The sequence below is a fragment of the Pelobates fuscus genome, chromosome 10 (assembly GCF_036172605.1).
Source record: "Pelobates fuscus isolate aPelFus1 chromosome 10, aPelFus1.pri, whole genome shotgun sequence".
Taxonomy (NCBI): Eukaryota; Metazoa; Chordata; class Amphibia; order Anura; family Pelobatidae; genus Pelobates; species Pelobates fuscus.
The window spans coordinates 100,804,127-100,818,850 of NC_086326.1; the positions used below are offsets into that span (position 1 = coordinate 100,804,127).

Below are 14,724 nucleotides of genomic sequence, written 5' to 3' on the forward strand. Positions count from 1 at the left end.
ATGCCTAACCTGGAGGTGCAATTGAGATTAGCCCTCTAAGGGGGGGAGGGGGAGGATGGAGGGCGCAGACAAGAAAAGGGCAAGAGAGAGGAAAGGGGAAGCTGGGGGGAAGGGTAAGGAGGAAAACCAGGGAGGGTGAAACATTCTTTGTTTGTAACAGGAATACAAGGAGTGAGTCCAAGATGTGGAGTTCAGACCTGGCACACACCGTAGTAGTACATCACAAGCATCAGCCAAACACAAGATGAAGTGATAAATAGCTCTTCCAACCTCATACCCAAACACTAGGCAAGTCTTAGTGAAGGACTGTCCTGTTGTGTTTTACGCCCCACCTCCTATAGACTGTAATCCCGTTTGAGCAGGGCCCTCTTCAACCTATTGTTCCTGTACGTTTTTGTAATGGTCTCATTTATTGTTAAATCGCCCCCTTTGATAATATTGTAAAATGCTACGGAATATGCTCCTGGCCAAATGACACATATCAGTGGCGGATCCAGGGAGGGAGGGCCTCAGGCCATTGCCCCTCCCGAGATAGTGCGATGGTCTCCCTAATGGCCTCAGCAGGGCCGGCTCTATCCAATCTGCGGCCCTGCTGTGTGCCTTCACAGACCAGAGGGGAGGGAGAGCGGAGACCGGGAGCTCTTACCTGCAGCTCCGCCAGGTTCTCCTCTCGTGAGCTCAGAGCGTTGCCTCTGATCTCGCAAAAGTGAACTCTAGCCTCAGGAGCTGCAGACTAGAGTTCACTCACTCCCGGACCACAAGAGATTATCTCATAATGTCCCCTCTCCCAGACAAAAGTAAGAAGGGAGGGGAGATAAAAAGATTCTTTTTTTTTAATTAAGCAGTTTATTATAACAATAATAATTTTATTATAAAGTTCAAATAATGTAAAAAAATGCTAATAAATATATATAGTCAAGTCTCACACTGCACCCCACACACTGACACTGCACTACACACACTGCACCCCACACACTGCACCCCAAAAACAAACACCACACCCCTCACATGTACACTGGACCCTTCACACACAGAGAATTCCTTACACACACACACACACACTGGATCACACACACACACGCACTGCGCCTCTGTCACACAATGAACTCTCCCCCAACACACACACAATGCACTCCCCCCCTCCCCCAACACTGCTAGTCAGAATTCAGCTGTTTTCACTGAATTTAGTTCATTCTGACAAAAATAGGGTGTTAAGTGAATAATAATAGATTTATTTAAAGGTCTATTAAAGAAGACTATTGACGACAAAGCAGGCGCCTCTGTGGCATGCCTTAGAGCAGGCGATTAGTGCACACCATTCAATAATGGACCTACTTTGGGTCCCAACACAGATGCATCCACGTCAGTTACATTTACTTTCCACAACTAAATTATCCTTACTAACATGGTGTAGATGGGCCCTGAGAATGGTAACCACTACACAGGGTGTGTATGCTACACTACACAGCTTGGCATATCGCACGCATGACCTGTCACTGAGTGCCTGGATGCAAAGGGGTATTCCGAAAGTGATACATTTGTTGGGGGAGGGAAGAATCCAGCAGTTCCTTGATTTACAACAGACCTATGCTTTGCCCAGCAGAGACATCTTTACATATATGCATATCAAACATATTCTAGAGAAGGATAAGCTGAAGTTACTAGACACCCAAGAACTGTATACATTTGATAAACTCTGTTTAGGTCTTCTGTGTTATAAACGCATATAAGAAATGGGCCGACCATCTAAGGTAAGATATATGGAACAACGGGAAAAGGAACTTAATTGTTGTATGGAGCCAAGCAGTTGGCATGCCGCAATGGCAGGAGTGAAGAGAGCCACTCACTGCTTGGACCATGTAGAGGCAGCTTACAAGTTATGGATGTGGTGGCACCTCACCCCTCACCGCTTAGCACACATTTATCCTGGTGCCCAGTCAACCTGCTGGCACTGCTGCCAAGATACAGACACATTAAGTCATATTTTCTCACAATGTCCAGCCCTTACCAACTATTGGCAACAGATACCAACTCTAGTTGAGAATAGCACTGGCAGGTCCTTACCTCTTTTGCGTTATAGCTAAAACGTTCCCCAAACATGCTGCAGCTTTGGCTATACACATAACGCTAGCAGCAAAAACTTCTATAGCTGGGCTCTAGAAAACCACAAAAAGACCAGAATTGATGATGGTCATTGACAAAAAAAAAAATGGTACCAGGTCATACGAAAAAAATTACACAAAATAGCAAGTACAGTACCATGGAGAGTTACGATCTTATATGGTCCAGGTGGCAAAGTTTGATATGATCTTCTTTTGCCCCCCCTCCCCACAGAAAATCAGGTGCCTGACCATCTCGGACGCCGGCTCCTCAGCTCTCTATTTCTAGTTTTAGCTACACTAGGAGTCTGTTTTGTAAGCTCTGTGCTCTGCATTATTTATCTATGTTGAGAGCTGGTCTCATTTTAGGTATTAATAACTGTGACATTATGGTTTCTGTTTAGTTTATTCATTTATGTATTTTAGTTTCATTTCATTTATCTATGTTTGTGCAATTAGAAACAAGATCAATTACAATCCTGAGGTTTGGCATCAGGGTGAGATCTATATGTAGTGAGTGCTCGGTTTTATTGCAATTATCGCCTAAGACATGTATATGATAGGTGACATTGTAACTTTTCCCTTATGAATCATTGTGATGTCATCTCTCTGCATTTCTGTGACCTTGCAAAAAAAATTAAACATAAAAAAAGTCTATTAAAAAGTCTTGTTACACAACTAATAAAACTTCCCCCTCATCGAAATGTTTAACATTCTGCTACCTAATACTGTCAATTAGCAAGGACAACATTAAATTGCCCTATATGCTTCGATGGGAAGAGGATCTAGATAACAATTTTCCCATTTCAGACTGGGAAACAGCTATTAAATATACTAAACAATACTCAAAGTGCGTTACTCACTGGGAAGCGTATTTTAAAATAGTGATGAGATGGTACATGACCCCAAATAGACTTGGTAAAATATACCCTGGGATAACTATGGACTGTTGGAGATGCACCGAAAACAAAGGTACACTAAAACATATATTCTGGGAATGTGATACCCTACACAATTACTGGCTAAAAATACAACAATTAATTGGCTCAGTAAGTGGCCTAAAACTCTCGCTTTCACCAGCCAGTTACCTCCTTTACTTAATACCAGATCTAGGAAATATCCCCTGAATATCCTTTTGGCGGCAAAGATTAGTATTGCCGCCCACTGGAAAAGCATCTCATGCCCCACCACTCAAGAAGTGATAAACAGAGTCAATGCCACATACATGAGAAAGAATGGGCAAAAAGGGGCAACATGACTAAATTCCTAGAGCTACGGAATAATTGGGAATCCTTTATGAAATCTAATCAGTGACCCGTTATGCATGGTGGTGGAACTGATTGCACCCCAACCTACTTTAATAACAGAGTATGGAGATTAAACGGTCTCTCTATGTTACCCTTCCCGCCCTTCACACCTCCTCCCCCTACCCCCGTCCCCGTTAAATAACCCTTCAAGTTATCTACTACTTCGAGTATATCTATGGAAGAATATTCCCAAGTCTACCTCCCAATACCACTTTGACATTGAACATGTTGGTTACTTACAGGCAAAATGTCAGTGATTACAAGAGCCCGTAATTTAATCAATCATAGGCGTACAGCATGCAGGAGTTGTACTTTACACTAACTAACTCTTTATAATTAACACTTACCAAACCTATGATCACACCGAAAAGACAATGTAGCAACAGATGTCAAGGGGTCACGTATAGCTATAAGATAAATAGACTGACATATCGGTCGTCAGACAAGTTTAACATCTAAAATGTAACAAGCTGTGAATGTTCGAAAAGATCCTTAGACCTAGAAAGGCTAAGCTGTAACATACACCCACGCATCTTGTAACACAGTGACATCATTAACCCAACTCTTTGTATACAACCAAATCTTGTTTTGCACTTAATAGTAACGATATTACCATTAAGTATACAGTAATTATACTGTAAGTATACTGTGAATATACTTTAAAATGTTACGGAGACAACTTTGTGTACTTAACATGTTTCTCAATGAAATGTCCAGTGTGGCTATTCTTCCTATGCTTATATAAACCAATAAAAACATATATTGACAAAAACAAAAGTGTCTTGTTAGCCACGGTCAGAATTTTGCATGTAATCTGTACACCAAGCATGTCAAACTTGCGGCCCACAATTAATAAATTTGCGGCGCACCTGGGGCTGCTTTGTGATGTGGCTGCGACCAGCCGCAAGACAGGAAAGATATTTCTGGTCTGATTCTTGCCTTCCCTCCCACGGCCACAAGAGGGCAGAGTGGCTGTTGGTTTGCAGAGCAGGCCAGGCACTCCCTCTTCCCTCCTGGGAGGAGGAGGGGGCCAGTGTATTAAATTGGAGGAGGGAGGGGGCCAGTGTAATAGAGTGGGGGGGAGGGGGAGGGCGCAGCGTATTCATTTGAGGAAGGGAGGGGCAGTATATTAAATTGGGGGGGAGAAGGGGGGCAGTGTATTAATTTGAGGTAGGCAGGGGCAGTGTATTTGGGGAAGGGAGGGGGCCAGTGTATTAAATTGGAAGAGGTAGAGGGCCAGTGTAATAGAGTTGTGGGAGTGGGGGCAGTGCAGTGTACTAATCTGAGGGAGGGGGCAGTGTATTAAATTGGGGGAGGAAGGAATGCAGTATATTAATTTGAGGAACGGAGGGGCAGTGTGTTCGTTTGGGGGAGGGAGGGGGCCAGTGTATTAAATTGGACGAGGACGTGGGGCAGTATATTAGAGTGGTGGGAGGGGGGGCAGTGTGTTAAATTGTGGGAAGGTCAGTTTAATAATTTTGGTAGGAAGAGGCAGTATATTAGAGTGGTGATGGGGTTGCAGTATATTAGTGTGGTGGGAGGGAGCAGTGTGTTAAATTGGGGGAGAGGGTGCAGTGTGATAAATTGGGGGAGGAAGGGGCAGTGTATTTAATTAGAGTGAAGGGAGGGGGGCAGTGTATTGATTTGGGGGCAATGTATTGGATTTGTGGGCAGTGTATTAGAATGGGGGGAGGGGGCAGTGTATTAGATTGTGTCTGCATGGAGGCGCTGAACGCTCCCCATAGAGATGCTGACTGGCCGCGTATCGTTTTGCCACACATGCACAATGGACACCCAATGCTTTCCTATGGGAAAGCATTGGATAGGCTGAGAACATCAAACTTTAAGAACACACTCATTGGACTTAAAAATCAACAAGATAACATAATTTGTTTTTACAGCTGTGCAACAGCATACATTCACCATTTCAGTCCCATTACCAAACATTTCTTAATATGTCAAGGTAGTTGGACTGAAACATTGGTTATATGCAAAGGCACGTATTCCTTAAGACTAATTTGCTCTCTTTTATTTACTTTGAAGCCCTATGAGCGTGATGACGTCAGTGTCAGTTAGGCAACTTTTTTTTTTTTTACACTGTACTTTTCTAAAATAAAATAAAAAATAAAATCTACGTTTCTATGAAAACTGAAGTTTTGGTGTGTTTTTTTGCAGTCCACATAAACTTAAATCTTGTTTATTTGGCTCGTGTTAGCCTTTGAGTTTGACATGTTCGCTGTACACCTATAGAAAATCCAGGCTGTCAGTGACCCCCTCTGGCATAACTATGAACTGCTAAATCTGCAAAGGTTTAGAATACATTTTCCTAACTTGCATTTAACATTTCAGAGTTTATGCTTTAAAGATCTAACTGTAGAAAAACAAAATTAAACATTTTGTCAAGAATTGTTGATATGGAAAAAAAATAAAAATATGCAACTCGCCTAATGTCACAGCGTTGCTATATTAGCCTACAATTTGCAATTTTATTTTCAATTCACTACAACACAGTGTTTAGTGAATAAACTCCATTGTGTGACTGAGTAATATTTTACATAGAAGTAATGGGCTGAAGACTCACAGGGTTATTCACGTCTAAAGTGAGAATTCAAAGTAAATTTCAAATTTAAGTCTAAAGTAGCCGAACTGGACACATACTCGAAGTCAGCTATGCTTTCAGTTTGACCACTTTGGTCTTAAATGTGAAATTCCCTTTGAATTCTCACTTTAGTGAATAACCCTTATAGCCTATCACCAAAACCTCTGGCTGTAAGGTCACTAGTTTTGTCCCCCGAGATGCTCATGAATTTTGCATTCTGTCAAACAGCAGTATATGGAATTCATGAGAAAGCTTCACATTGTGATCCGAGATGTAACTAATGAATCTAACTTGGGGAGTACATGAATTCCACATACTGCCGTAGCACTTCCTAGTCAAATGCCTTCATTGAATTTTTTACAAAATGTATAATAAAAACGAACAGCAAAAAACATATGTGAGGAAGGCTGAATTTGATGGACGCAGGTCTCTTTTCAGCTATGTAATATATGTAAAAAATATGGATCCGCCCGGCGACCCGCAGACGCCACTTTGCTAACCCACTGCAGGCATTTCAAGCGGGCATCGGCAAGCATACAGGCGGGAATCGGAACGCGCCGAAACAGGTACAAGCACCCACGACAGCAGAAAAGAAAACGCAGGACAGTCCCGAGACCTCAGCAGCATATCAGGGACCGACAGCGACGCCACCAGCGACGAAATCCACCTACAGACACCCGGGGAGTGGGCACCGAAGGGGCAGGGGCACCACAGCGCCAGCACGGACACCACCACCCCACCACACGAGCATGCCACTCCCGAAGAGGATAAAGACAGATGCAGCTACAGACCAAGCTTCAAGGTTTGGGGCCTTGCTGGGGACTGTGGGACCCTCACTCATTCTCTGCCGAGATGGTGTGGGTTAAACTGGACTCGAACTGCATAGCGTTGCAGGCGGCAGGATAACTCAGCTTGCATAACCGAGCATTTTCTTGTCGTTTTGAGAGACCCCTGCAGTCTCTAATCTCAGTTAACCCTATGCAGCTCCTGCTAAATAAATCTGTTACAGCCCAGTTATCATTAGTTCAGTTACATGCCGAGGAAGTTTTATGCAATCTAATATGCTCATTTACTTTAGCAATGACTAAACAGCATGTTATATTTAACAGTCACTTAGTTAGCAAACTACTGTACCTTCAGCCTAAATTTTTATTTTGTAACCCAAGCCTCAGTCCACAACCTGGGTGTAAAGCTTGTCATTCCTACATATTGTTATTAAGTTTACCACAAGTTCTGCAAATCACATTATAAGCATTAATGTACCTTTTTTGAGTAGTGATGTGTCAGGCACTGTAAGTTCTCTACTTTTCTGCCTATTTTGATTTAAATTGTTAGCCTCCTGTCTACTCATGTGAAACCAACTGTTTGACCTTTAATATTTTAACGTGTTCCCAACCGGATCTTCTGATCCGTAGCCTGCATTTTATTTAACTGATCGATACTTATAACATTTAACCAAATGTTCCATCGCTGTTACTTTAAACTGTGAGCTTCTTGTCTACGCATGTAAAACCAACTGTAGGACCTCTAATATGTTAGCATGTTACCTACCGGATCTTATGATCCTTAGCCTGTATTCTCTAACTAAGGTTTTAACGACAAAAATTTTAAAAAAATTGAGGCACCGCAATTCAGGAAATGTCATTTAATCTTGCTGTACTGACCCTATACTGTAATTCATTTGAACGTCTCCCCCAATTTCTCTTATGTATCCCATCTTATTTGCCTCTAATAAAAGAAAGATTGACAAAAAAAAAAAAAAAAAAATATAAAGTACAACATAAAAATATATTTAAAAAAAATAATAAATTAAAAAGGGGGTAATACATCAAATTGTAAAGCAATATCATATGATACAAGTATATCAAGCAGTTGTAATTGTATTATTAAAACACAAAGTTTATCTAAGCAGTTGTCTTAACCCCTTAAGGACCAAACTTCTGGAATAAAAGGGAATTATGACGTGTCACACATGTCATGTGTCCTTAAGGGGTTAAAGGAGCAGTACATAAAACACTATATTTTGTGTCATAACAGGTCTATAGTTTAAAAAAATGTAATAAACCACCTATGAGAGATTAAATAAGGATAAGCTAAACTAAAGTGGGTATGTCTTAAGTAACTCATGCTCCCATGGGTTCCAAAAGATTCTGAGTTCTAGCCCTGACCAATAGAACTCATAAGCATCCGTGAAAACCATGGCAATCTGGCAACTTTGCCTGTGACATTTTAAGAGGCCAAAACATGTCTCTTAAGTGCTAAAGCAACAACCCATCCTCAATGCAGGCCCGAAAAATGGAAAACTGAAGTTCCTACACACCACAGAGTGGTGAAGGGTAGTAAGATCTACAACCTTTTCCTGGACACTTTGTGAGACATGCTGTCCCTTAGTATGTATAATGAATGACCTAAAGAAACCATCTTGACAACACTTTTCATAAGCTGCACAATCACATAAAGAGGTTATGTGTGTCCAGAAAGACATGGCCGCTAAGATAAGACAACTCTAAAAAGAGGAGATAAAATATCGGACAATTCTGTACTTAAGTGAAAATATCCTTTAAATCTAGCCTGCAAATGGTAGAACAGGAGATGAGATGTTGATCATTGTGCATATTTAGAGATCGTATAATCCAAGTTTTCAAAGAGATGCGCTTCATAGCTCTACACTTGCTTAAAATCAGGAGCAGGTACTTGTAAATAGAAAGATAAATACAGGAAATGGTACTCACTTAATCCAAATGTTAATAGGTGTCTCCGTTTGTCTTTGTGAAGGCAGAACTGACACTGCATTAGTTGGTTCTGCCTGTCAGCATCTGTCTGTTCTTCTCTCACTGCAAATAGGGAAGTAGTGGGTTAAAGACCAACGCACATAACTTAACCTATAAAGTGCCAGGGAGTTCTGCATGGCACCGGCCGCCCATGTGATGCAGTATCTCTATAGCAATACTTCCTTCAAAATGTGTTACCACTCGATTTAATTAATAATCTATGGTAGCAGTGTCTAAATTAGGACATAGCAATAAAACCATTTCACAATTCCAAATATGTGTTCTAAAAACAATGAATATTTAAAAGCCACAACCAAACAACTGTACAATAAGAGATGAGGGACCGTATTGTATGACTAAGTAAATGAAAAACATTTTACTTTAATGAGAGAATAACTGTTCAACTACATGAGTTAAACTTAGTTCTGGTCATACAATCCAGACCTATTTCTATTCATTCTGAACAAAAAGAGTTATAGTGGCATAAGGAATTGTTTATTTGCATGAGCCAACTTTTTCACAAAACATGTATTCTGTTACTGCAGAGTGATCGCATAGACTGTAACATTCTTAGTAAGAACTGTTATTCTCGCTGAACAGCTGTGACAAGTTGCATCATGCAGAATCAGAGGAAAAAGTATGTGCTCAACGCAAATGGGCATTTTACTCCAGCTGCTCTGACCAACAACATATCCCCATTGAGTGATTGTGTCTTATGTCTGAATATGAACAAAGTGCCATTTGTCAAATTATCTCCAGAAAACAAAAAACGTAGGGACGTTTCATTTTAAATTTTGTTGTTTAAGCATTGTCTACTTCGGAAGAGATATATTGACGATATCATCTGAAATGAGCCCCTTTGCAGTCCTTTGGTCTAAACTGAAAGGGACACTAGAGTCTCCAGAACAACTTTAGCTTAATGAAACAGTTTTGGTGTATAGATCATGCCCCTGCAGTCTCACCGCTCATTTTACTGCCATTTAGGAGTTAAATTACTTTGTTTATACAGCCCTAAGCACACCTCCCTGCATTTGACTTCCTAAGCACTTCATGTAAAGAGTCATCTAATGTTTACATTTTCTTTTTTGAAAATTCTGATTAATTTAAACATTTTTATCCACTGCTCTTTAAGTAGCTTGCTAGACCCTTCAGTAGACGCCTTTTCTTTTTTTTTATTCTTTATTCAAGCAGTTCCAAGCTTTTTTTTATAACATAAATGAGGGTACGGCTTATTCTGCACCCCCCAGGTTTACGCTAGAGAACAGCTTCCTGTATTTGTATATTATAGCCCTGGTGGGTTGACGACGGTCGCCCCTCGGATTGGAAAAAAATAATTTACCCCAACTCATGGAGACTCCTGTATGTGATTAAAACTAAATTTACAGAGCAGGGGATTTCTGATTAATTAAACCATTTTGTTTTCATGCAGGCTGTGTCAGTCACAACCAGTGGAGGTGTGGCTAGGTCTGCATAAACAGAAAAAAACAAGTGATTTAACTCCTAAAAAGCAGTGAATTGAGCAGTGAAACTTCAGAGGCATTATCTATACACAAAAACCGCTTCATTAAGCTAAAGTTGTTTTCGTGACTATAGTGTCCTTTCAAATCCATTGAGCCCAATATTCGGTGCACTATGGATATTGAGATGCACTCGATTCCCTTGCTGTCTCTGAGAATTAATAAGGGTGAGATGAATTTTACTACTACATAGTGTACAGAAAAGCCACAGATATGAATAACATTACACGTCAAATCTTTTCACCTCCCCATTTAAAGAAAGGCTTGCCATATAGCCAATTTATCAAGACCAAGAAGATAGTCTCAGAGGAAGTGGATATGGAACAATGCTTCACTGCCAAGAGTCTCCTTAAGCAAAATCAGACTCGATGAATCTAAGAATTAGGGACACTATACCCTTATGTATTAAACGAGTACTATTAAAAGATGATGCATAGCTTATAATGGATATCATTGGCATGGGATAAAACCCTTCACCTGCCATGCTTTCCAAGAAATGCCCAGTTACTCTATATAATTTCTATACCTTCTTTTTTGTGTCTTTCAGGTTTTTTCTTCCTTTGCAATTTTTTTTTTTTTTTTAATGTATTTACACATACATATACCAGGCGGATTGTCCAGACATAGGTGATTATCTCCTTTTTTATTTTCTATTTTTTTATTTTCCTCTATATATTTTTTTATTTTTGTTTTATATTCTATTTTTATGCTTATTTGTTTATTTTTAGATTCATTTTTTTCTATTTTTATTATTTAGCTTTTTACTAGAACCCTATATAATGCCTATTGTATACAGTTTTTTTCCCCCCGTTTTATATATTTTTAAATCTTTCTAATATTAGTTACAAGGTATATACTTTGTACAAGGTAAATTTATAGTGTACAATTTTTTGGTTGGTTGTTTTGTTAAGTACATAAAAGTTTCTTGTATGGAATAAAATTCTTGGGAGTTTGTACATAAAAAAAATAATGTTTATTTGGAGTGATCTTAACCTTTCTATTTTTGCATATCTAAATCCTTTTGTGTGCAGTATCTTTATTTCTTTTGTGGTATTTTCTACATAGACAAGTCTTAAAGGAATTCTGCAAATGCTATAATCATTATAGCAATTTGCAATTTTTGTTGTTGCCGGGAGCAATTATTTTGAACCAATTTGACTTTTTATTAGGGGTGCACCAATCAATGCCCCCCGTCTCTATAACATCTACCAGAGAGCCAGAAGCTCCTGCTTAAGAGCTCCTGTTCTCAGATGATCGCTTATCACCAATAAATTAAGCAATGCACCACTAGGCAGAGAGATTCCAGCTTTCTGAGAGGAGGGAAGCAGCACCTGGTGGACCACAGATAAGAAGTCAAGCATGGATGCTTTCATTAGGGGACGATGTAGGCATGGAAGGACATTCCTGGCACCATAAACCATACAGAGCATTGTTGTGGTTATGCTACTCAGAGTGTTCCTTTGAGGAATACATTTGGGAAGATGGCTCTAGGTTACCAACACCATGTTTTACAATATGCTGAAGAACTAAGCTGTTGATGGTAACTTTAGAGTTTATTCACCATAGTCTGAATTGCAGCAAATTAAGATCCAAATGACAAAATCTTGGTTAAAACAGCTGATCTTCGAGAATTCTCCAACTATCACAATTATCCAAGTAAGCGATAGTCACAGCTTGGCTTTTTTATCATGCTTTGTTCTTGCCAGGGTGGAAGGGGTGAGTGGGTGGTCAATGGCCCTCTCACTTGGGAAATGACTACTGCTCCACTGTCATGGCCATGCTTACCTGGGGGTCTGACTTCTGGACGCGGCATCGTGGCTCTCCACGCCATGCCGCAACCCGCGGGAAGCTACAGCCGAATCCATGTGTAAACTGAAACATTTTAAAGGGCTAATCACTGTTTAACCAAATTATATGTGAGAGGTGGATACCTCTCCTCTATGTAAACCCAGCTAACCACTACCTCTATACTGTGCTCTTCGGTATATACACTCCTGTGAATCCAGCCCCCATCCTATCTGCCTGTTATACCGTTCCTAAACCTGCTCTGCCTGCCCTCGACCTTGGCTTACCCTGACTATGAGACTGTCTTATCCTCAATTGGTACCTCGCTTTTTAGCTCACTAATGCTCCCTGGGCCCCCTTCCCCAAACTAACCTTACAGCCTATAGCTTTGCATAAAATAAATATCTACAGGCAAACAGTAGGCGCTATGTATTTAGTGATAGTGAATACAAATATTTACTTATTCCAAGTGAAGCAATATTAAAAAAGCTGCACCTTAAAGTGTAAAATAGCTCAAAAAAACACCACTATACATACATTGCAGGAAAAATAAGGTGCGCTATGACTTTAAATAACTTAATAGTGTACAATACAATAATAATTCTTAATATTATTGTTAAAAGTGCATGTGCAATGTGCAACACGTGAAGAAAATGGGGTAGCAAATCCACACTCACAATTTTAACGCCACTGGCGTGGATCACCCCTCAGGGCTATGCAAATATGTAAAACAAACAAAAAAAGACAGAGATCATAGGGTAATATGTCTTTAAAACTAAAAGTATATGTAAGGGGAAATATTCACACTTAGAATATTTCCCCTTACATATACTTTTAGTTTTAAAGACATATTACCCTATGATCTCTGTCTTTTTTTGTTTGTTTTACATATTTGCATAGCCCTGAGGGGTGATCCACGCCAGTGGCGTTAAAATTGTGAGTGTGGATTTGCTACCCCATTTTCTTCACGTGTTGCACATTGCACATGCACTTTTAACAATAATATTAAGAATTATTATTGTATTGTACACTATTAAGTTATTTAAAGTCATAGCGCACCTTATTTTTCCTGCAATGTATCTATAGCTTTGCATGCTACTTTACAGACAAGATTGAACAGCTAGGGAAAGAGTTCTCCCCACCTTGCCGTTCTCTTTCTCAACCACGTGTAGATCATGCCTTTCCTACCCTTCAGACTTTCTCCCCAACTACTGAACTAGAGGTGGCTGCGCTTCTCCTTTCCTCTCGCCCCACCACTTGCCAGCTCGATCCTGTCCCATCTCACCTTATCAAATCTCTCTCCCCATGTCTTGTGCCTTCCTTGACACACAAAAAACAAGGGGAAGGAAGATAGTACAATAATCTTACTCCTGAGGGGGGTTAACCCCTAGTGCAATGAAATGCTCTATAAAACTAAACAATAAGGAAGGGAGACAGGAGAAGGGACAGGGTAAATGATAGAGTGTCCTGCAGAGTGGTAGTTGCCTCGTTATAGAGGGTTGACCTTCGGATAGGTTTGCCCTGGGGAGATCACAAAAGAGGAAAGAATTAAAACTTCACTTTTAATGTAAATAGTTAAAAGGGGGGTATACAAACAAATTTTAGTTCAAATAACTGTTGTAAGAAATCCTCAAGTGATACAGTTACACTGCCTGTTAACAGAGTGAAATGCCACTGTGGGAACAACAGCTACAAATTAGTAGTGTCAATAATGTATCGATATACCAGTACCCGGGCTCAAGGAAAAATAGCCAAGTCCCAGTGAGCTGCACTGAAGCGGTTAACAAAGCTGATAACAATGTTTACCAAAACTGCAGTGTCTGGACTCCAAAACAAGCTTGAGAGTGCCAGTATACTGCAGAAAAGAGCATCTCAGAAATGATGACAAATGTGTGACATGTAATGATTCCCTTTTATTCCAGAAGTTTGGTCCTTATGGGGTTAAAGACCATGAGAAATAGCATCTAGAGGTATGTGCTGGCGGGAGTATCTGCAGTATGGTGACTAGGAGGTGCAAACTGCAAGATGTTGCCTGGTAGATTCTGCAGGGACTGGCTTAATGACCAACAGGCTATGGGTAGAAAGGGGTTAACTACAAAAACACTGGAAATCATAGTGTTATGGTATGTGCAGGCGGGAGTACCTGCAGTATAGTAACTAGGAGGTACAAACTGCAAGATGTTGCCTGGTATATTCTGCAGGAACTGGCTTAATAACCCACAAGCTATGGGTAGAGAGAGGTTAACTACCAAAACACTGGAAATCCTAGTGTTATGGTATGTGCAGGTGGGAGTATCTGCAGTATAGTAACTAGGAGGTGCAGACTGTAAAATGTTGCCTGGTATATTCTGCAGTAACTGGCTAAATAACCAACAAGCTATGTGTAGAGAGGGGCTTAACTACAAAAACACTAGGAATCCTCCTATGCTTGTGGTCCCTAAGTACTTGTGCCTTCGAGGGCACCCCTTAGCCAAAAGCCTACAATCTCCTATGGAAATACAAATAGAACATTTGCCACCAATACTGCTACAATGAAAGACGTGTGCTGGAAATGCCTAGACTTTGTAGACTGCTTCAAGTGCTGCTGAGTAACGGCCGAGCCGATGCCGATAGAAAGCTCTAATTGGTATGGTAAGTAAAGAGGTC

The 14,724-nt window shown here is 40.4% G+C and overlaps 1 protein-coding gene across 1 annotated transcript in view; it reads right to left on the bottom strand.

The window, feature by feature from the left end:
• The window catches only part of RASSF4 (Ras association domain family member 4), a 289,543-nt gene that overhangs the window by 255,894 nt on the left and 18,925 nt on the right, over positions 1-14,724 (bottom strand). Inside the window, exon 2 of the mRNA XM_063434595.1 lies at positions 8,738-8,839. The gene's annotated coding sequence lies outside the window, so the exon portion shown is untranslated. The remainder of the gene's footprint in view (positions 1-8,737; positions 8,840-14,724) is intronic.